Source organism: Apodemus sylvaticus, chromosome 20, assembly GCF_947179515.1.
Source record: "Apodemus sylvaticus chromosome 20, mApoSyl1.1, whole genome shotgun sequence".
NCBI lineage: Eukaryota > Metazoa > Chordata > Mammalia > Rodentia > Muridae > Apodemus > Apodemus sylvaticus.
The window spans coordinates 36152412-36176631 of record NC_067491.1 but is presented as its reverse complement, the minus strand read 5'-3'; the positions used below and the strand labels follow the sequence as shown (position 1 = coordinate 36176631).

Here is a 24220-nt window from a genome sequence, read left to right as displayed (position 1 = left end):
TTTAGGACAATAAAATTCATTGTCTGGCATAAAGCATGCTGAACTATATATTATTAGATATTATATGATATGTATAAATAATATTAACATATATATGGAAAGAGAGAGCAATGTAGAGTGCACATGTCCACAGGCTAGGATGTGAATCACAATGAAGATTACATCAGAGCACCAACTGGCATGATTGTCTATTAGCTGGCACTGTCCAGTAGAAGGGAGATGCAGTTGCTCACATTAGCATGCTTAACAAATATCCCAAACTGATTTGGAAAGTTCATTGCAGATAGACTCACACTCCCAGACTTCCTCACTCAGTATATGTTTGCTGGGGGCTTTACTGTATTTTTCAAGCCCTTCAACACCTTCCCTGTGAAATCTGGGATTTTTCATAAGCTATTTCTTCAGAAAGGACTCTGTTCCCTCCTTGTCCTACCTTCCCATCTCCAAATCTGAATGACTCTAATTCATCTTCTGAGTCTCACATTGAATGTTACTGCCTCAGGGAACCCTTTTTTTCCACCTCTATATAATTACATTTCATACTTCCATGGGCTCCTGTCACCACCTATCATTATGCTTGCTGGACTTTGCTATAATTATTCCTTTTATTATCCTACTACATGGCTATATTATATGTCCCACAAGGTCAGAAACCTTGTCTGTTTTCACAAGGCACTAAACCAGACTATCTGCCCTATATTTAATATAAGCTTATTGAATGAATAAATGAATTATAAAATGTCACGCACTGCACTACGTAACAGGAGTGGGTTTAAGAAAGAGCTCAATATGAACGAAAAGTATGATATGATCAATACTATTTGCTATGAACACGATGCCTGCATTACAGAAGGAAAAATCCTTCAAGTACATTTTAAGAATGTGTCCAGGTGGGTAAGAACATATAGGCAGACAAGGTGACAGTGTTTTTTGTCAGGAAGAAATAAAATTCTGAATCAAGGCAACGGGAATGTAGATGTGCCTGACAATAGAAGGAATTAAATGTCTATTTGGGAGGTAGAATCAGTAAGATTTGAGACAATATTGTGAGACTTGGGGAATGAATGTGGTATCTAGCATGATTTTCATGTTTTTGGACATGAGAGACGATGATGTTATTTCGTAAGGAGGAATTCAGGAAGAAGGGAACAGCTGGGAAGAGGTGGGAGCAAGGGGAGTAACAACTAGCTAAACTGAGAACAAAGAGAATTTGGGGGGTTTGGGGAAACGTTGAAGGAATGGCAGGATCATTGAGAACACTACCCCAGATGAAGCAAATCTCTCCTGATTGAATATCCACCAAGCAAGGCAAGGTTATAAAGTGATGCAGTTGTTTCTTCAAAAAGAAAAAGAAAGCTTATCATTTAAACGTTCACATGAATGATGTTTCCTCTAGAAACCACCTTGGGAAATCCTGATCTTGGGGCTGCAGTAGTGGATGGCTCAGTTGTTAAGGGCACTGTCTACTCTTCCAGAAGACCTGGTTCAATTCTCAGCACCCACATGATTGCCCACACTGTCTGTAACTCCAGTTCCAGGGGATCTGATACTCCTCACACAGACATACAGGCACATGACAGGCAGACATCAATGCATATGACAGAGAGACAGACATACAGAGAGACAGACAGAGAAACAGACAGAGGTCCTACTCTTAGGCTGACTGTGCTGCTACTGTTGGGGAAAAACCCATTTTTACTACTTTGTTAAAAGATAGTGGTAATGCAAATGTTTACTGTTTCAGGATAAACTTAATTGAAAAAACAGAAAGTTTAGGAATAAATCTATTAGATGGAAGAATTGATGGCCATTTATTATATAAGTGGCATATGGTGGCTCAGAAAGAGAAATAGCAAGGGGAAGATTTTCTCATAAACCTCAAAAACTGGACCTTATAGCCATCTTAAGTCAATGCTGTATGTCAAACAATAGCAGCATTGATAGCAGAATAAATACAGTTTTCAAATCAAAACTCAAAGCAACAGAAAAACTCTTCTCTCATGGCTAGACTTCATACTCCCAGAATGTGCTATGCGGGTTGCTGAGGGAGAGAAGACAGTGATGGTCTTACCTAGAGCTGGACCCTGCATGTTATATTACCAACCTACCAGGAAAAATGTGCTCACTGCTGCAATGGCGGCATAGCTGTTACAGGGTTAACCAATTGCTCTCTGGTAGGATCCGAGGTCTATTTTACAGAACACACCTCATGCCTGGTACTGTAAAGCTAGCCAAAAGTCTCTAGCTGGTGAGGTCATACGTCTGAGGATAGAACCTATATTGTTATTTTGCTTCATGGGCATGTTATCAAACTGAATATTTGTTTATACCCATAGATTTACGTTTCTCTCAATTTTGGTCAGAGAAGCTTCTTTTTGGAGTGGGTAGAAGTTTATACAGAGACTCTTATCTGGTCAAAGTGCCAAAAGTAAGTAGTTGTGAGTGCTTAGCGTGGCTGAATCATCTCTAAGGCCTGGAAAATATCCAGAAAGAAGAGGCAGGAAGAATTTAAGAACCAGAGGATAAGTAAGAGTGCTGCTGCACATTTTGTCATCTGAATGTGACAGGGCTACTGCGCTCTTGAACCCATGGCAGCTGTGGTTACATGCATACAATCTGTACAAGATCAAGACAAGCAACATTCCAGCAGGAAATCGGGAAGAAACTCACCAGACCCCACCCCTAAGGGATAGCTGCTAAGGGAGGGAGCATCATTCTTCTTTGTGGGTGTGGCCATTGGTAGTTTTCTCAGGCCCCAGTGGATGATACCACACTTATGTGCAGCATTAATTGGACATTTGATACCACACTTATGTGCAGCATTAATTGGACATTGTAGGTTTATTTAAAATAAGAATAAGAAGAAGACCCAAACTTGGAAGGGGATGTGGTATGGAGAATCTGTGAATAACCAGGCTACAGGGACTGTATATAACCATATTTGGTTGGCTGCACACATGAAATCCTCAGAGAACACATATTTTAAGTGAAACAGGAACTTCTGGTATCCTCGTGACTGAGCTAAATTCCATTTTATTGTGCCAGACAGCTCTAGGTGTGTACCTCTTTGATGGCATATTCCTAGAATGCTATTGTGATATAATGGTTACCTCAGGATGCATTAGGATTATCTTAGGCAATACTAAGCACAGAGCAGTTACTAAACAGTTGTTTGATTAAGAGGTCAGTAGATTAATGAGGAATGAATGAGCAGCTGAATAGTTTTAAAGTTCCCTTCAATTTTCCACTGGCCACACAGGTCTACCCTGGCCGATATCTCTTTACACTGGTTATTTGCTGTGTAATATTTGTGAATTTTGGAAATTAACACTTGGATTTGTCTATTTTTATTGTCTGTGACTTTTGTAGAATGGGACTGAAAGGGTTAATTTTAATATAGTTAAGTTTCTAACTAAACCAAATTAAATATCCTCTGCTAGGTGGACAAGCATTCTGTCAGGGTGTGTCTGGGAGTGTCAGAGAGAGAGTTAAACTGGTAGACTGAGCAATACAGGGTTACCCTTTCTAAGATGGCTAAGATGCCTTCAGTATGTTAATAGTCTGAATAAAAATGCTGTGAAAGGGGAAAATTGCTTTATTAAAAAAAAACTAGAGCTGAGACATACAGTTTTTCCTACCATTGAATCTCTAGAGTTCCTGGTTCCTAAGTTTTGAAACTTGAACAACAGTCCTCCCACCGGTTCTCAAGGCCTTAAGCCTCAGGCTTATTACCACATGTTTCTCACTTCTGCTGACTAAAGACAACAGACTCCAAGACTTCTGGGTTTCCAATGCTACCTGACTTATTTCATTGAATCTCCCTTTGTACCTTTATATTCTAAGCCTATTGGTTTCATTCCCTGAGAACCATGACTTTACGGCGACCATAATGACAGCAATAACCTTGTTTAGGTCACTCATAGATAAAAATCCACCCACATATGAAAACAGTTGTTGACACAATAGTTGATTTTTAATAAACAAAAATAAAGAAATAAAACTAAAACAAAAAAAACCCCACAACAACTCATTTTTGGTTATTCATTGTTAATGTAATAAACTAGTCCACCATGCAATAGCTTAAAATAACCAGCATTTTGCTAGAATTCATGAGTCTGTGGGGTCAACAACTGTGGCAGGCCTAAGTGAGGAGGAATCTTCTTTTCACTAAAGGCACCCAGTAATAATGAGGGGGCAGATGACCTTGTCTGGAAGACTCAAGACAGCTTTACTTGAGGAGGATAAGAGGAAGAGCAGGCTTATCTGGATCCGATGGCTAGGGTCACCTACATTTCTCCAGTGTGGAAGTCTCAATGCTTTTGTTTATTGGAGACTGAGAGTTCCCTTAGTGAGCATTCAGAGATGTGTGGTAGCTGTACTAACACACTCAGCCTGAAAATTCTCACTCTGTCTTGGCCTGTTCATTAAGCAGATTATGAAGTCTAGTCTGTTTTCAAGAGAGAAACATTCTCAAAGGGAGGATTTGTGGAGAATTTATTGGCAGTTTTTAATCTTCTGCATGTATCAAAGAAAAAAAAAGAACATGTAAAATTGGGTAGGGATCTAAAATAGAACAGTGACTGCCAAATGAGCCAGATGTAAGTAGCCAACATGAAAATTTATAGCTTATGCATACAATGAGCCAACTTCTTTTTCCAGTTTCAGGGATCAAACCCACGGCCTTAAGAAAGCCCAGCCTTGAATATTGACATTTATGGGGAGATTAAAATCCTGGAAAATGTGTATAAAACACTATATTGACCACTTCATTGACTACTTTGTATGTATTTTCTGTGTCCGTATAAACCATACTATTGCATGGAGACTGTTATACTCCCACCCATTTTACAGATTATGAAACAGTAATACCATAATTAATGAGTGACAGAACCGAGATAGGTGTCCAGGAATTTCAACTCCAGAACCCCTGCCCTTTTCCACCAAAGCAGTGGGCTCTGGTAAGCATTATAATTGATTGCAAAGCTGCTTTCCACCCTCAGAATGAGCAGGAAGAACCTATTTTAAGAATACGAAAAAGGAAACAAACTTTAGAATCAGCCCTGTGTCGTAATCCTGTTCTTCCTAATACTAACTGCAACTGTGGGCAACCTATTTAACCTTAATTTCTCATCTGTAAATTAAGGGCGATAATATCTAGCTTGTAAGGTACAATGAGGATTAAAGAGAATAATTTCAAGTGCCTAGAATCGTCACTCAGAAAGACTTAGAAAGTGTTAGTTCATTTTTCAGATTTGTAACTAGTGCCCTACTTACAGGGAGAATCAATCCCACCACGTGTCACAGTTTTTCATGACACAATTAAATATTTATATTGAAAGGAAAAGAAAGTGCTACATTAACTTAGATTTATCTGTCTCCCAACCAGTTTAGTTGCTATCCAAGCTAGTGTGAACAATGGAACAAATTCTTTAAACAAAAGCAAGGTTACCACTAGTAAATTAATAATAGGGAACTGTCAACACAATTTTTCATTTGTTATAGAAATGGCTTTATAAGTCACATTCATTTTACTTAAAATTGGAATCAGAATTATCTTCAATGCAATGTTAGAAAGGTAAACAAGCGAGTATCTAATTCCAAGTTCTAAGCATCACAGGTGAGGGGCCATGGTAGCATTAAGATACTGGCATTTCCAGCCCTCACAATGCTACCAGTGTTATTAGCATGAATATTTTACCACCAACAGTGTGTAATCAGATTGAGATAGTTTCATTGAGACACAGTGTCTCAATGGTAGCCCAGACTAACCTCCAACTCAAAGTGATTCTCCTGCCTCCATCTCATACTGGTATTACAAGTATGGGCCACCAAGCCTAGTCCCTACATTACTATTTTAAATCTTTCATTAGCTAATTCCCTATCAAATATCAAAGAATGTCAACTGTGTCTACCATGCGCACACTCTGTGCTGTCAGAGTAGAGAGAGAAAGTTAAGACCAGGCAATCCAAGATTCCAATTTGTAAGCATGCCTGTTGACAAGGAAGAGAGAACAGCTTACACAAGCACCAAGGAAGAATCTAGACATGCTCAAGAAAAATCAAAACATAAAGCAGTCAGAAATCAAGGGCAAGAGAGTTCAGAATAAAAGCTTAGACACATAGATATGCAACAAACGCAATAGAAAACTTTCTTGACTTCTAAAAATGTTCTATTTGTCAGTTCCATATTTTAAACTCAGAATATTTCCCTAGAATATGTTTTACAATGGCCTAAGATACCACGCTACAGTTTTGAGTGTTAAAGTAGAGCATCTCCAAAGGCATAGATGTGAGAATCAGAGTAGTAAGGGAGAAATGGGCACAAACAGATTTTAATTTTAATTTTAATTTGATTTTAATCTTTGTGAACTTGATGAGGTTATGGTTTTTACGAATGAGAAGCACACCGGAAGTTGGGTTGTGAAGGAAGCAGATCACAGGGAGCACCGGAACAGGGACAACTTGACTTTGAAAAAACAATCTCCAAGGGTGAGACTCGACTGCTGACCTAGAGCAACAGGAGAAGTGACTGTAATTATTATATTAAACCAGGCCTTTTATGGCCGATGACTTAAAAGGAATCACAAATCTCTTAATTATATAATAAATGCATTTCTAAAAGCCTCCTAAGAATTAGCCAGTGGAGACCAATTAAAGCGATAATAGTTTACTCTTTGCTCATTAGGTTGCTATCAGAAAGCTTGGCAGCCAAACAAGGAAACAACAAGAGAGGAAAATGGACTTTTGTCCACATAGAGTATTAAAAGTCTAGGCATCTCTGCAGTCATGGAAAACTTTACAAATCATTATACGGGATGCCTGCAATTAGCACATGCACTACATGAACTGTAGTGGAAAATGTCATAGGGGAAAAGTCTGAAAGTCACATGTCTTTCAGTGTCCTGAGTCACCATCATCACCATAATAATGTGAACTGGGCAATTGCTACACATCCCTTTTGGGGGAAGGAAACAAATAGACAGAGAAATGTTTGCACAATAAAAAGTCATTAGATGATAGCATAAGTATTGAGCAGTTTTGGAAGTAAAGAACTAAACACATCAATGGAGGAAGTTCCTAAATGTTCTCTTATTTGAGACCCACCAAAGGAGTGACTGCTTGCTAATCAAAACTATGTCCCTCAATAGTTGGGTCCCTAGAATCCATACCATCATCTATCCTTTAAATGTATAGCATGAGAAGGAGACTCAAGATCTTTCCAGAAATGAGGCTGGGGTGAAGCAACAGGAAGAAGGAGCCTGAGTTGCAAGAGAGCACCTGCTGTTCAAAAGATGACAGAGGCAGGAAGGAAGCAACAGAGCACCTCCAGAAATGACCTCTTGAATGTCGACCAAGAACTTGCCCAAACAGAACGAGAGCTTGAAGTTCCTATCATTTCATCTTACTGCGTAGGCCATTTGGGGGGCTCCACTGTGTTTATTTGCTGCTGACAGGGTTGTGCTTTGTGTTTTCACTATGAAAGCTTTGTTTCCTTTTGGAATGGTTTTGCCGTTGGGCTCCTTCCAAGATCAATATTTTCTAATTGTCATTAATGGCAACTGATTGAATGTGACAATTTTAGCTTCAGTAGATATTTAATGTCAAGTGCAAACTATATTTTTACCCATATCTTTAGAGTTAAGTCAGTTACAGTATTTATAGGAACCCTGCGCATATATAATGGAAGGTTTCATAGGTATAAAATTTTCATCATGTATGTGTGTGTCTGTGTGCATGTGTTATACATTGTTCAAAAATTTGTTCTAAAGGGGAGTTCTCTACTTTCTGTTCTTTTATTTTAACCTCTAAGTTGTTTATTTTAGCCTCTCTTATGTGTTTGTATTCCTCTCATATATTTAAATTCTTTATTTTAACTCTCTTACTATCCTATCTCATTTCCCCCTTTTATTCTTCCCCACACATCACCTAAGATTATCAGCAAGGATATATATACACATACACACATACATACATACATATACACATACATACATACATACATACACACACATACATATCTAATCTTTAACATTCTAAAATATTTTATCTGATTCAGATGTTTCAATTGGTATCAATAACCAACAAGAGAAATATCCCTTGTAAATACAGCCATCAATGGAGAGCAGAATCTTACAGAATACAAATCTCCAAATGTTTCTCCTCCAGTCTGTCTCTCTACTGCTGCATTCCCTGTGTTGTTAGTATTGATGCTGATTGTGCCTTCCTTTGTTTGGCAGCAGTGCCTCACTCTGTAACTCAGTCTGTCTTAGAATTGATTAAGTAAGCAGAGCTGGCCTCGAAGAAGTCCCCGTACCCTTCCCGCCCCAGCCTCCTGAGGAATGGGACTGTAGGTGCTAAGGTTCTCCCCATCACATTTAAGACACTGCTATCCCTCCAACTTCATTCCTATATAATCAGCTTTCAGTTCATCATATGCTTGGACCATTATGAAAAGCCTGCAATGTGTGTAAAAGCTAATATTTCCTCAACTTCCTTGTTTGCTTTGTTTTGGTTTGGTTTGGTTTTTGTTTTTGTTTTTGTTTTTGTTTTTGTTTTTGTTTTTGTTTTTGTTTTTTTTGCATGTATTGCTCTTTCTACAGGAAACTTCCCTCCTTTTACCCCTCAAGCCCAAGCTGATCTTTCAAAATTCAAGCTTCAAAATGGACATCATCTCTTCTCTTAAGCTCCCACGCACACGTCAATGCCTGGCACTTACCACGTTACACTAGAATTGCTTTTCTTTGTTCTTCGTACCAGACGAGGATCCTCGTGTCTGTCTTGCCTACCATATTATTATGGAGCTCGAAATGTAGCTAGTTCCTTACTGTTGAATAAACAAGAAAGATTGCTTCTATCAAGCAAATGACTACCTATGGGTAGATAAACTACCCTTTCCAGTTAATATTCCTGATACTCAAAGACAACTTACCTACACTAACACAACATCTTGGTCATCATTGCCTTGGTGACTTAAAGATCCTTTGACTAGATTTCCTCTAAATTCACCATGCTTTCTCTCCTTCACACACTATCTAAATTTTATCCAGTTCATTTCCTGACAGCAGCAGTAGACTCCACTCTTCAACCATTTCTCACTTTAAAATCCATTCCCTGTCCATTACTTCTCTTTATCAAGTACTACCATTTTTGCCCTAGGGCCTTCTTCCAACTATACAGCCTGCACATGAGAAGATAACCCACCAATCAGTGGCTGAAGCTGGGGCTGGGGACAAAGGCAAGAGCTCACTATAGGATCTTACCAAGGCATGGTTTGGCTTGGGTCAGCTAGAGAAGATATTTGTAAAAGTTCACATTTTTTTCCAAACTGTTAAATCTTATAGGAAAAAAAACTACCATGATAATGAATACTCATATAATTTGTTTTTATTCCAATAGCTTTTAAAGAGCAGTCTTGAAGAAAGTCTGATTCCTACTTTAAATTGTTTAGGAAGATGTTTGGAGTCTCTAGATGGATCCTATATTCATTTGTAGATAGCACTGCTTCCCACATGTGAGAGCCCAGGCCAACACAGCTCGGGGAACTTCCTCGTCTAGATGAAGAGTCTTGCTGTACACAATGACTTTTTCCTGTAATAAGTTTCAAGGATGTGGAGCTGTTCCAAAGCTGTTATCTCACTTCATTATATCACCGAAAGAAATGTAAGCTACGTGTTACTTCTCCTGCTTTAGAGAGAAATTAGTAGAACTATAAAGAGTTCACCACTTTTCTACATGTCCTCCTGAGTATCCACTATATTAGGATATGTGAAATATTAGCTATCTTCTATGGCCTCCAAAATGTCTTGTTGGTAAATGTCTCTATGCCTTCCCTTACAACAACTTAAATAAAACAAACAACTTGATAGTTGTCAGAACTGACTTATGAATAAGAGCTAATTTATTGTTTGGCTATTTCAATATAAATTTTAAGGCTTAAATACTAAGATTAATTAATGAGAGAAGTATAGTTCACGGTGACTTAAAATATTCTTTCCTCATATATTCCAATTATTGCTGGTATATTTCTAAGTTAATTAAGTAGAGAATTGCTCCACATTTCAGCACAGAGACATTCCAGTATATTAGTGGTTATCAATGTGGCTTTTGTCATTTTAGAAATGACCATATAGAGTATAAATTCACTTCTCAAAGTGCTCTTGGGTTATCTAAAGTGCTATTTTTAGATTTTGGTCTCAGTGCAATAATCTCATTAGTTGACTTAGAAATTCACTGCTTCACTTCTGAATCTATACGGAGGATCTCTTGGCCATATCTATAATAAGCAGCTTATCCAGTATGTTAATTTTAAGGGCTGCTTTAAAAAAAAAGTGCTGCCTTCTTCTGATAAAACCCAGACTTTAATAGCGCATCCTCTGAAGTCGTTCTGTAAATGGCAGTACTAAAGTTCAGCGCAGCAATCTGGGCTATTTAATCAGCTCACAGCTGCTGGGATGGGATAGCAGGACTTGTTGGGTTAGCTTGGTGTCCATTGTTTGGGCTCTGGTTCAGAATCCAGTGGCCATCTTATGTTCTGTTTTACGTTCTTAAAAATGGATGGTGTGGTGGTTTGAATAAAAAAAAAAAAAAAATCCCCCACAGGCTCGGGAGTTTGAGCCCTGTTTAGGGAGACAGCCCCGCCCTGCTGGAGGAAGTCCGGAGCTGGTCCTAGGCTTTGAGAGCTGATAGCCTCACCCTACTTCTGGTTCACACTCTGCTTCGTGATTATACTTGAGACATGTCCTAGTCCTACTGTCATGGCGACCCACCACAGTGGACTCTTAGCCCCATGGACCTGTTGGCCAAGATCAAGTCTTCCATAAGTTGCTTTTGGTCAAGGCATTTTAGCTTAGCAATAAAAAAGCAACCAAATACAAATTCTTTATATTTATTTTCAGGAGAGAGCCCATATTCTCTCTTGTTTAATCACTACTAAAACTTTTTTTTTTTTTTGAGTTTTTGTTATGTCTATCTAGCTCCCTAACTAACCTTAACTTGTATTGTAATGGTCTTTTAAGATGGAAGGGAATATTTTATCTGATCAAAAGTAATATGAATTAGCATTATTAATTATGTCAAACAAATCTCAATGTCTTTATTATTTCAAACTTCCTTAAACTTTCAAAAATCTCCCTTGCAATGATGAACATGGATTATAAAATTTCAAATTTCCCTTTGAAGCTGCATGAATTTTAACTAAATTTCACTCATTACATTACTTTTATATACAATAGGTGCATGCAGTGGTTCTCAACCTGTGAGTAATGACCCTTGGCAAACCTCTGTCTCCAAAACCCTTTACATTATAATTCCTAACAGCAGCAAGATTACAATTATGAAGTAGCATTAAAAGTAATTTTATGGTTGGGTGTCACCGCAACCTGAGGAACCATATTAAAGTGTGGGGTGTTAGGAGGATTGAAAACTACTGCACAATTAATATTAAGACTCATTCTAAAATGTGACAGATTATGTAGGGCAGGGGTTAAAGACCTAGTCATTGAATCTCTACTATGAAAATTGCATTGTGCAACTTTATTCTCAAAAGAGGCCTAGAAAGTTGGTGTTTTTACACAGAGGAAAACTAAGCTAACCGGAGATGATATGGAACTGGTTAAACAAGATTATATAGGTAGTAAACTTTGGGACTGAGGTTCTAGTCCAGGTTACCTCGTATCTAACCTCCTCTTCCTCAAAGTCAAGTTTAATATTTCAGTTCATTTAAATTTCCCCAACATAAGTTTATACAGAACACACAACACCATCATAATTCATTTACTTCTTTCAACTTCTCTTTCTTACTATTTTGTGAATTACTAGTGCTACCAAATATGGTAAGACCTTAAGTCTAGATACCACATCCTATGCCATCTCTTTTTTCTGCAATAATTACAACAGCTGCCCTTGAACTCACTGGATAGCCAAGAATGGTCTTGAACTTTGGTTTTTCTACCTTTATTTCTCATGGGCTGGGATTATTTGCATGAGACACCTGCTTTTGGTTGTTTTATTATTACATCATCTTTAATGTTAAATGTTCAGTTTGGAAAATATAAAAATTATGTATGTATGTATGTATGTATGTATGTATGTATGTATGTATGTTATACATGTATGTAAATGTCCTCATTCAGATTTCTATTGCTGCGATGAAACATCATGACCAAAAGAAAGCTGGGGAGGAAAGAGTCTATTTGGCTTACACTTCCACATTGCAGTTCATCATCAAAGGAAGTCAGGACAGGAACTCAGACAGGGCAGGAACCTGGAGGCAGGAGCTGATGCAGAAGCCATGGAGAGGTACTGCTTGCCTCGTGCTCCTCATGCCCTGTTCAGCCTGCTTTCTTCTAAACCCCAAGACTACCAGCCTAGGGAGCGCACTAACCATGATGAACTGAACCCTCCCCATCAAATCATTAATTAAGAAAATGCCCTACAGACTTGCCTACAGCCTGATCTTATAGAATCATTTTCTTAATTAAGGTTCCCTCCTCTGAGATGCCTTTAGCTTGTGTCAAGTTGACATAAAACGATCCAGCATGACTGACCCCATAATAACTTGACAGCAAACACATCACCATTAACCCACAAGCCTTTCTTTCTCATTCATTTCCCAAGATCCCACATTAAAAATATAAATAACTTTTAACAGTCTCACAGTCTTTACAAATTCAAACACATTAAATGTTCAGTCTCTTTAAAATAGCCAACCTCTTTCAAATTCCAGTATTATAAAATTCAAAGCATCTCAACTGCAGGGTCCTGTAAAATCAAAAATAAACTGAACACTTTCTTAGTTCCAGAGGGAAGAACCGGGGAATAGTCTCAATCAAATTAAAATAAAACCAAGCTCCAAAAGTATAAAGAACTCAATGTCCAATATCTGGGGTTTACTCACAATCTTCTGGGCTCCCTCCGAAGGCCTTGGGTTACTCCCTCTGCAGCACACAGCTTGTCTTCTAAGCTCTGGCTGGCTCCGCTCCACTGATGCTGCTGTTTTATCATGGTGATGAAACCCTGTATCCAAAAGCAAGTTGGGGAGGAAAAGTTTATCCAATTTACACTTCCATATTTCTGTTCATCATTGAAGGGGGTCATGACAGGAACTCAAGCATGGCAGGAACCTAGAGGCAGGAGCTGATACAGAGGCCTTTGAGGGATGCAGGCTCTCACTTGCTCCTCATGGCTTGTTCAGCTTGCTTGTTCTAGAACCTGGAACCACCAGCCCAGGGATGATACCATCCACAATGCAGCTGGGCCCTCCTTCCAGCAATCACTAATTTAAAAAATATTAGTTGTGTCAAGTTGACAGAAACCTCTCCAGCACAATATATTATACATATTGTAGTGTGTATGTATGTATATATGTACACACACACACACACACACACGTGGTCATTGCAGATAGAAAAATCAGTTAATTTAAAGAGGCATTGTAATTATTTTTGTATTTTTAATAATGACAGATAAGATTCCAAAAATCAGGAGAAAGATGTCTAAGACTCAGAAGTAGGAAGGATTTAAGGTTATTAAGGGACCCTCCTTTAATTTTTAAATTGATGGAGAGGAACTGTAAATGAAAGTGTGAATGGATATTACAATCAGAGAAGGATGACAAAATATGTATACAACATCAAAATAACAGAAAAAGGCCCACCATTTGTAAGCATATGGAAGAAATTTTTCATTTCTTATGATCTTAGCCACACTAAGACTATGTTAAAAAACATTAACATATACATAGAGTCATATCCACATATAATAATAGCAGTAGAAGAGTCATAGCCCATGGAGAACTGAATATATTCAAGTACAATCACCATATCTTCGTATCATTTAGCAGAGAAACAATATGGACTTTCATAATGATATGAACTGTGAAATGTTCCTGAAACCCTATAAACAAGTGCTGTTGTTTGAGGCTTGCTCTAAATTTACCAAAATTATACTTACGTCTGATGGTACACTAAGTTCTTATAGTTTATATTCATGGAAATGATTTGAAAATGTTCTCATTATATCAGGGAAGAGGGGGGTCTCCCCCTTCTCTGAGGAGATGGAGAGGGAAGAATGGGGTAGGGTCTGTGTGATGGAGTACAGGGAGGAGAGATGGGGCTGGTAGATATTGGAATGTAAAGTGAACACATAAATTAATAAAAAAGAAAATTTAAAAAGTGAAAAAAGAAAATGGACTTGTTAAATTGAGTGAATAAAGTGAAATTAACCATGGACAAATGACTTATTTTAAAAAGAATTTTAAAAACGTCTTCACTGACAATTCCATACAGGGATGTACGGATTCTGGTGACTTTACCTCCTATGCGTTCTTCTCCTTCTCCTCCCACTTTCAATACCTTCCCTGTCCTTCCTGCAAGGCCCTTTCCCACATTCATTTCTTATTTTGTGTGACTGCCCATCCCCCAGAATCCATCAGTAGCCAATAGTTCAGGGAGGGGCAGGGCTTGGGAGCCCCTCCTTAATTAAGAATTAACTATTGACAGGCCTAGTATTATGCAGGCTCAGTAACATAGTTGTCAGATCACAACTGCAATGGCAGCTATGTCGTGATCAGAAAAACAGCATTTCACAGCCCTTCTCCCCTTTTCTGTATTTTACCCTCTTCCTGTCTCCCGTTCTGCATTTTTCTCTGAGCCTTATAGTGAATGGTTCAAATGCAACTCAAGGAGCTATGAGGGCTGCATTCTATGTCATCCATTCCAAAAGAGAGGCTTCTCCAATTCAGGTGGCGACCTAGCATTTATCTGTGGGCATAAAATGTATTGAGAAGGTAGCTTAAAGTCATGCCAATTTAGCTAAACAGCAGAGCTCTCATCTAGTGCCTAAGACTTCCTCAATAGAAGTGTTTGGACTGAATGTCCAGTACCAGATATGAACTATCTCATGCAGAGTGAACCTCAATCCAAGCAGAGAGTGATTGGTTACCCCCAAAGCGTCCATGCCAGTATGGTACCAGTGAGTGTATTTTCTCTGGTAGTTGGTATGATAGTTCATGCTGTTCACAGCTGAGAAGACAGCTGTTACCTTTTCTCCCCTAGCAGCTTGCTTAGCGCCTTCAGGCACTATGTAAACTAACCAACAAAGAGGAAACTCCTTGTCAGTACACCTTAGATAGCTATTCAAGCTGTTTTCACAAGATTATGATTTGCAGTTGCTACATCTTTTTCCAGTGTTCTTGTGTATTCTCATTTTAAACACGCGAGCCTACTGAGCTATGGCCATAAGCACAACTGAAGAGTTTTGCTTGGAAGAAGATGTAAACAGTTAACCCAAGGCCTCTGACTGAGACTCTTTTACCTTCTGGGCCTTTCAACAATGAAAGGGTAAGATCACCGGCACCAAAGGTTTTCCCTCCCCATCACTATCTGGGTGTATTGGGGGAGAGCTGGCTCAGTCTCTGTACCTCTGTGTTCTTTCTCTCTCTCCCACTCCCTCTCCCTCTCTCCTTCTCTCCCTCCCCCCCTCTCCCTATCCCTCTCTCACTTTCCTAAGACATAGCTCCTCCACTGTTGAAGACAAGGAGCACAGTGAGGAGAAATCACCAGTCTCCTTTTGGCAAGGCTCCATTTGCAGTCCCCTCTGGCTGGCTGTGGATGCCTTCGGAGTGGCAGGCCTCCAGACACTCCTAACGGTGGTGTGTGTGGGAGTGTGGGAGAGGGTGCAGCAAAGCTCTTGCTTCTTCTCATGAGCTATAAGCTTTCTAACAACCTCTTGTGCCTCCAGGGCCATCTTCTGATAAGGACACCACAGAGAAACTAGCCTCTATGACAAGTCACTACGAGAGGGCCGTTAGTCAACTCTTCCATCACATCTGTGTTCACTCTGGCATCCTTGCCCATTTCTCTTTATTCTGTGAGGTATACGTGGAAACCTCCAGTGTCTGAGTATGAGAGAGTCTCTTAGGAAGCCAACAGCATTACACTCAAATATGGCATTCTAGGAGAGTGATGTCCTGATGAACTCTGTAGAAAATATCCTTTGTCTCTCTACCCATGTTGTCAATACAGTTAGCCATCGGGCTAATTGTTTCTTTTTTACCATTTCTAGTTGCTGCTCTGACACTCCTGTCTTCAGTGTCAACTGGTTTCCTAGTGAAGCTTTTAGGCTGGTTTTCTTTAATGTCTTGCTTGCTTCGTTTTGTGCTTTTTTTTTTCCTCTCTCTTTTCAATTTTGGGCAGAAATCAAGTCTCCATGATGATTGTTCACCTGGCGTAAGTGAACCGGGTGGAACCAGTGCCAGCCCACCATGGTGAGAGGCAGGATTCTAACTTTACATGGTATCATATGTAGCCCATACAGACTGCTAACAAAATATTAGGGACTCAATATTTTATAAGCAACAGAGGCTTCTTTCTGCACTTCTGGAGGCCAGGAAGACCATGATCAAGATAAGAGGATCAGTTCCGGTGAGGATCAATTCTTGTTCATAAGCAGTAACATCTGTGTCCTGAGTTGGTAGAGAGAACAGAATAAGTCTTCTGGCCTACTTTATAAGCAAATTAATTCTACTTATGAAGGTTCTTTAGAATTCTCACTTCTTGATCAGTTTGGGGGATTAGAACTTGAACATATGATTTTTATGGGGACACAGAACACACACCCCCACTTTGTTGCTTCGACCATATCCTGCCACATGTTATCAGTAAACTTTTGTGATTGTATGCATCTGGCTTATTCCCAGATCTAATCATCCCCTGGGCTAACATCTGTCTATGGTGTGCTGGTTCCTCTGCCTTTGAGTCCTCTATTCCCAGACTTACAAATTTCTTGTGTCTTTATACTCTGTTCCATATCGGTATTGGTTCCTACATTCTCAGTACCATTTATATGCACCACCCACAAACATTTGAGGAGCAGAGTTACATAATACAGGAAATCTAATCCAGCAGATCTGAAGAGGCTTCATATGTGAACTCTTAAAAACTTACCAAAACATCCATCTGCTTATGAACTGAATTGGAGCCTCTTAACATTCATGTGTTGAAATCCTTAGCACTCATTGTGCCTGCCTGGAGACGAGGCCTTTACACAAGTAATTAAAATGGAGTAGGTTTGTAACAATGAGTGCTTAACCTAGGGACAGCATTCTTGTAAGGAGGAGAGACATTCTCTTTCCACTCACTTTTACCCATAGTGGCGTGACTGTGAGGAAAGAGTTTGTCATGTAGAGACGCCTCATGGGAAACTCACCAGAGACTCTAGAACAGTGAGAAGATACATTTGTGTTGTTTTAGCCATCCAGTCTGTGGCATTTTATTGGAAGTCAGAAAAAGACTCATATGCTCTATCAGGTCTCTGTTCTTGCTAAGAAGCTGTGCACTGCATCCTTGACTCTCATGTACTGAAGCCAAATGGGAGAGGGGGGGAAATCCCAATTCTGAGTTTTGATAAAATGTCCTAAAACTCATATTGCTGTAAAATCACTCAAAATCTACTAGGCCTTGGAAAAATCTATACATGACTTATTTTTTTAATCATCTTTTAATTCGTCCAATCTACCCAGGTCAGCGTGTAGTTTAGCTTCCTCCTGGCTGATGGTGTTAGCTGGTACGTGAGGACTAGTGTTTGTGTGCCCTGTATCTTCTTCCCTCTGAACTCCGGCTTGTTTTCTTTTTTCTTGACCTGTACATTCTAGATTCCACCATCCTCTAGTTCTCCATACCTATCAACATTCTTTTCCTGCTGCCTGATCCGCTGACACCAAAGCACACCGATCATCAAAATGACCTCTAGTGACTTGGTTTTTTGTTTTTTGTTTTTTGTTTTTGTTTTTTATGACTGGTTGATTGCTTTCTTGCTATATTTCTATTTGGAAGAAGAAAAGTTAAAAGACCCTGAAAGAGGTTTCCACACAGGTTAAGAACACAATCAAGCTATGTGCCTACACTTAGAATTCACCATCAGAGAAATGACACTTCATTGCTGTGTTTACTCATGTGAGCTTAGTGAATTGGTGTTAACTTGGTACCAAATTCTGCTAGGCCTGGCTCCCAGTAAGAGCTTAATAAAAGTATCTTTGTGTAAATGACTAGATGAGCTATCACCTTGATACTAATGTCTTTTAAGTAGAATATTTCCTGTTTTCCTGCCTTAGTGACTCCAGAGGACATTGCTCAGGCTCGATAAATACTTTGTAAATAAAACAGCATTACCTTGTCACCCAGAGAACAACGCTGAAAAGCAGGAATTTACTGTTAGAACTAGGCAAGGTGAGCATGGGAAAGCCCTGAACATGGAGGTATGTATCTGCAATCCCAGCACTGGGAAAGAGCTGACAGGTAGATCCCTGGGGCTTGGTGGCCAGTCAATCTAGCCTAATGAGCATACTCTAGGCCATTGGGAGATCCTGTCTCAAAAAACCCGAGTGGATAGCCCTTGGAAGACAGACAACAGAGATTCTCCTCTGGCCCCCACATTCAGGTATATGTGAAATCTCTCTCTCTCTCTCTCTCTCTCTCTCTCACACACACACACACACACACACACACACACACACGATTCAATATACACACATACACACACGCACACACACACACACACACACGCTCCAACATACACACACACACACATATACACAAAGAAAAAAACATTCCACACAAGAATCACATAGCGGGACTGTCTACTCTGGAGAGATTCAATGAGAAGTTCTGGCCCAGAAATCTGCATTGCTTACAAGGTAATTCATATTGCTACGGCTCTTCTTGAAAGGAGATGGGCAAATGAGACAAAACAAAAACAAAACAGTTTTTTAAAAAATGACATGAAAAATGAGCTAACAGACTAAAACAACTAGAATCGGACATCAACAGGAAAAAGTTTTGCTGATGATTTTCCTGGTGATAGATTATATCAGAGATGGTAGGGCAGAAAGATAGGAACCACATTCTGGATATCCGTGTTCAGCTGCTGGTTTCAGCATAGGACCACCTACTTCTAAACTTCTGAAGTGGGACTGCAATGTGCAGGATTTCCAAAGGCTCTTGTACTGAAGGCTTGTTCCCACAACGGGCCTCAAGGGTGACTAGATCATGAAAGCTCTAAAGTCATCAGAGAAGAAATCCATTAATGTGTCTGAAGATGACCGGATGGACTGGCTGATTTTGTGTGTCAACTTGACAACAGGCTGGAATATCACAGAGAAAGGAGCTTCAGTTGGGGAAGTGCCTCCATGAGATCCAGCTGTGGGACATTTTCTCAGTGATCAGGGGGAAGGGCCCCTTGTGGGTGGTGCCACCCTGGGCTGGTAGACTTGGGTTCTATAAGAGAGCAGGCTGAGCAAGCCAGGGGAACCAAGCCAGTAAGAAACATCCCTCCATGGCCTCTGCATCAGCTCCCACTTCCTGACCTGCTTGAGTTCCAGTCCTGACTTCCTTTGGTGATGAACAGCAATGCAGAAGTGTAAGCTGAATAAACCCTTTCCTCCCCAACTTGCTTCTTGGTCATGTTTGTGTAGGAATAGAAACCCTGACTAAGACACTGGGCTATAATAAAGTCGGGCCTACCTGGAGGGAGAAGGGCCCTGGGGAAGCAGTGTATCTCTGAAGGCTGAATCTTGGTTCCTGGCCTTCCTTCCTCTCTCCTGTCTTCATCCCCTACCTCTCTTCCGGCCACCAGGAAGCAAACAGCTTTGCTCCAGCATAGACTCCTCACTAGTATGTTGTGCTTCAACATGGCTCTGAGCGGAGGTTCTCAAATGGGTTATAGCCCTTTTGAGGTTTCATATCAAATAGCTTGCCTATCAGATACCTGCATTATGATTCATGATCAGCAAATTTCAGTTACAAAGCAGCAACAAAACAATGTGATGGTTGGGCTTCGGCACAACAGGAGCTGGATTAGGAAGGCTGAGAGCTACTGGGAGAGCCATGGAGACCACGCACTGTGGGATGGAGGCAGGAGGCCCAACTGCCCTTCCTATTTTCTCCTTTGTGTTTTCCATAGCAAGCTAACATAACCTACATTCATAAAAGCTACCGTTAGTCTACTTTTTTGGTGAGTGGTAGCCAAAATCCTATCTCATTTAGGAAATTGAAGGTATTCTTTGCTGGAGAAGGCTTAGACTACATCAGTGAAATGAAGCAGTGACCTGTAGTTAAATGTGTTGTGCTTTAAAGATGATTACAAATAGTCTGTCTCACAGGTGTGTTATTGTGTTGTATAGCTATCTATCTGACTAAACAAATGTGCATTTTTGTAGAAATGCTTACTCTGTGATGAGTTACCAGAATGAGTATTTCTGAATAAGAACATTTCTTGAGCATATATTATATATCGAATACTGTTTGTCAGATGAGAAGAATAGTGGAACACATTAGACACTGAGGAGGGAGATGAAAAGTGGGACTTCAAAGTAAGCCCGGGCTACAAATAAATTGCAGGCTAGCCTTGGAACCAGAACCATTCTAAAAACAAAACAACAGAAAAGCAAATAACGAAAACTGTACTGAAACTTTATGTAACTATTTCACCCACATTTTATAACCTTATGATGTATCACAATTCATCATTAGTAATGTGAAAAGCAGTGAGTTCTAATTAAAGGAAGTGAGGGCTCTCAAAGACCATCAGTATATGCGTGAATAATAATGACAAGAGAAATGATTGTGGTAAAACTGTTAATTCTCAGGTAATCTGAGAATTTTTACTATATATGTCTTTTCTATTAAATTATGTATATCTTTTATGGTGCATTACAGATCTAAATTTTCCTAAGCATTTAGGTATGATCTATTTGTTGGACTTTAGATTTGGAGGTCAATACTATATGCCTAAATTATACAGTATTTGGGGGTGGTAAAGATGCCTTTTCCATAGAAGGTACTATGTATGTAGGTACTCAGCAACTCCTATCAAATATCATCCACCAGCTTTGTGTTTTTCATATATAAAAATGTTGTATTATGTGACTTGAAGACTCTTGTTTAAGGCTTACTTGATTTTGTTTGTGTGTTTGTCTATTTGTTTTCAAGACAGGGTTTCTCTGTATAGCCCTGGCTGTCCTAGAATTCACTCTGTAGATCAGGCTGGCCTCGAACTCAGAAATCTGCCTGCCTCTGCCTCCCTAGTGCTGGAATTAAAGGCGTGTGCCACCACTGCCTGGCTTAGGCTTACTTGTAATTGCTCTATTTAACCCAGCAAATGGAATTAATTCATTACTAATAGGTAACTTTTTGTGTGGATTTTCAACTAAGCAATGTCTGTCTGTCTGTCTATGTCCGGGCTGATGGAAATTCGAGAACATATATAACTATGCTTTGGGAAGCATTTGATATCCCTCCACCCTCTCCCTCTTTCCACTCTTCCGTCCTCTTGTATTATGATCAGGACTGACATATTCACATAGAAAAGTCCATTTAGGGAATTTATCTTGTTTTAAAAACATACTACTGTTGGTGTATTAATTTTGCTCCAATGCTTAATACACATGATGCTTTTAAATCTATTTATTTTTATTTTATGTGCATTGGTATTTTGCCTGCTTGTATGTCTTTGTGAGGATATTAGATCCTGGCATTAGAGTCAGTTGTGAGCTGCCGTGTGGGTGCTGGAAATTGAACCCCAGTCCACTGAGCCATCTCCCCAGCCACCCCCATGCTCTGTTCTTTTAAAGACAGGGTCTTCCTATGTATTACAGACTGGCCTGGAATTCTCCATCCTCCTGATCTTTGCCTCCTGAGTGCTGGGATTATGGAAGTGTGAAATCATGCTAGGCTGGGATTCTTAAGAGAATAAAGAGTCTAATGTTTCTCTTCACCTTTAGTTACATTGTGGACTTTCTGCATGAGTTACACAGCTTGAACTAATCAATTTACCAGAGAGATGTCAATACAATTATGCCATTAAAAGGAATGAAAGGAATGCACCTATTAAAATTGCCAAATATGTTATTGCTTCTTCAATATAACACCCCAAATAGTAACTTTTGTAACTAAAAAGCACATTTACAAAACTACCCTATTATTTAATACAAAATTGTACTGTGTTGCTCTTAATATATACTACTATATCTCCAGATCAATTAGATCCATGGGATAAATTAAGTCCAAGATGAAGATGATATGCTCAGATAAGACACAGAGGCATGACTTCAGCACTTTACATCGAAAACTATGTAATTTGGGGAGGTTTTAGGATGGAGCCTTGTAGGAACGGAAAAAAAATTGAACTTCTTAATGCGCAGTTGCTTCTATATTAGTTTCAGCTTTAATTTTGTATCTGAAGAATAAAAACACACAGATCAAATATACAGTACAATTATGCTGGTTATCTGGGAGCAAGTTTATCATGTACATATCTCACATAAAGTACATACAACTATGTTCTGGGACATATATGTTTTCAGTTGTGGGTGCATCTTTGCATGCAAATAAACATTTCATTGCAATCATGTTCTATAGTAAGGATGCTTAGTGTTTTTTTTCATGAACATATACTTTAAGAACATGCATTTTATGAGTTAGAATTACAGCAAACCCACAAAGTGAACAGATTCAAGTTTAACCTATTATCGGTTTTGCTGGTGTAGCATTCAGTGATTCACTTAATACTTTAATGTCAAATTCTTGATTAAAATAGGATGCATAATTCAATTTCCTATGGGGACTTCCTTGGAGGAAAGCCGGGAAACAGCCAAGAGTCCATAAATGTGTCTGAGTTATTCTGAAAGATTCTTCAGGGTGAGAAAATACTGGAAATTACCTAAGTGAATCTTAATTAATTTTGTTTTCTAATTGTAGATTTGAAATAGTATCGGGATGGGCTATTTTTTGTGCCACATCGACCAATTCTCTGTGATAAACACAGAGAAATACCCAGTGCCAGTTTTACATGTCAAGGACACAGCTCAGAGGTTGGTAATGTCTACCCTGGTGGAAGATATAAATGGAAAAATTATTTTCAGCAGTTTTATCATGGAAAATTTGCTTTCAAACTCAAGTGTTTTCTTTTCAAGCCTTTATATTATTTTAAAACAAATGCTACCAAACAGAAAACATACATAAGGCAGTACTTGCCTTATCCGTGTGTTTTGAGAAGACTATGAAACTACCAATTCTTCCATTTCAGGGTTGAAAAAAACACTACAGAACACTTTTTTGTTTTGTTTGTTTCTCGGTCTAAGTGATGCTGAAAATAATCGAATAAGGTCTAAATTGGTCGGGGAGGGGGGCCTTTAGTTCAATTTAGTTCAAGCAGAGATTACAGAAGGATGGGGCAGGATACACATCTCTAAATGTGTGGATACAGTCAAGATCCTTTTTGAAAGTAGATGCAATGACGAGCGGTTTTCTTTTGAATTGCAACATGTTCAAGAGGTTGGACCAGAATCGGTTACCTTTTACCATCTAAATCCTGCACGGTACTCTGCATGATTTTTTTTTTTTTTTCCGTTTCGTTTCGTTTCTTTCTCCTCGGGAAAGAAGAGGGTAAGGTTTAAGTATTATGAATTAAACACCCACTAGCTCGCCACAGGTAGGGGGGGAAAAAGCAGTCCAAAAGAGAAACACGAGGACTTCAAGCGTGGACCTTGCGAGGCCTGCTTGCACCGGCTAGAGGACACCGTTTGGGCGCTGCAGCGGGGGATCCCCGGTGTCGGTGGCCGGGCCAGCGCGCCTACAGGGCGAGTGGGCTCTCTTCCCAAAAGGGAAGGCACTTAGGCTGTCGGGCGAGTGCGTCACTGTCCGGGACAGGAGACAGGTCCGCTAGGGAGCGGGCGCCGAGCCGCTCTACCATCCGGTGACCGGGCTTCGCCCCCCCCCCCCCGGGGGCGACTAGAGCGGGGACCCTAGGTGAAGGGCGTCCCGCTGCTGCGGCAGTCGTAGCTCTCCGGCTTCCTCACGTTGCAGGAGCCGCCCGGCCGCGCGCCCAGGCACCGGCGGTGACTGACGGAGTCGCCGCCCCCTCCTCCCCCGCCGCCCCCTCCCGCGGCCCTCCCCGGCCCGACACGTCATGGAAACACAGACGTCAGAGCCCGGCGGCCAATCGGAAGCCGCCGCAGGAGGGAAAGGGGGGGGAGCGCAGGAGGGGGCGGGGGCAGCCGGGAGCCCGGCGCGCAGGGAAGGAAGAGAGGGAGGGGCGCGCGGAGGCGCGAGTCGCCCGCCCCGCACTCCAGGCCACCCTTTCCACACCGCGCGCTGCAAGTTCAGGTCCCCCACCCCCCCCAACCCCTACCCCGGGCGCGCTCCCGCCAAGCGGGGACGCGCTCGCC

General features: G+C 40.2%; 1 long non-coding RNA gene across 3 annotated transcripts; it reads right to left on the bottom strand.

Moving 5' to 3' along the window:
* Positions 1 to 6330: 6330 nt before the first annotated feature.
* Positions 6331 to 24158, bottom strand: LOC127671255 (uncharacterized). Of its 3 annotated transcripts, XR_007974710.1 has the most exons (4): positions 23348 to 24158; positions 12896 to 13014; positions 8717 to 8824; positions 6331 to 6508 (listed from the first exon to the last, which is right to left on the bottom strand). It is a non-coding gene; the product is annotated as an uncharacterized LOC127671255 (long non-coding RNA). The 3 variants fall into 3 exon arrangements; XR_007974708.1 differs by lacking the exon at positions 23348 to 24158 and having other exon boundaries at positions 12896 to 13566; XR_007974707.1 differs by lacking the exons at positions 8717 to 8824; positions 23348 to 24158 and having other exon boundaries at positions 12896 to 13566.
* Between the last annotated feature and the right edge of the window lie 62 nt (positions 24159 to 24220).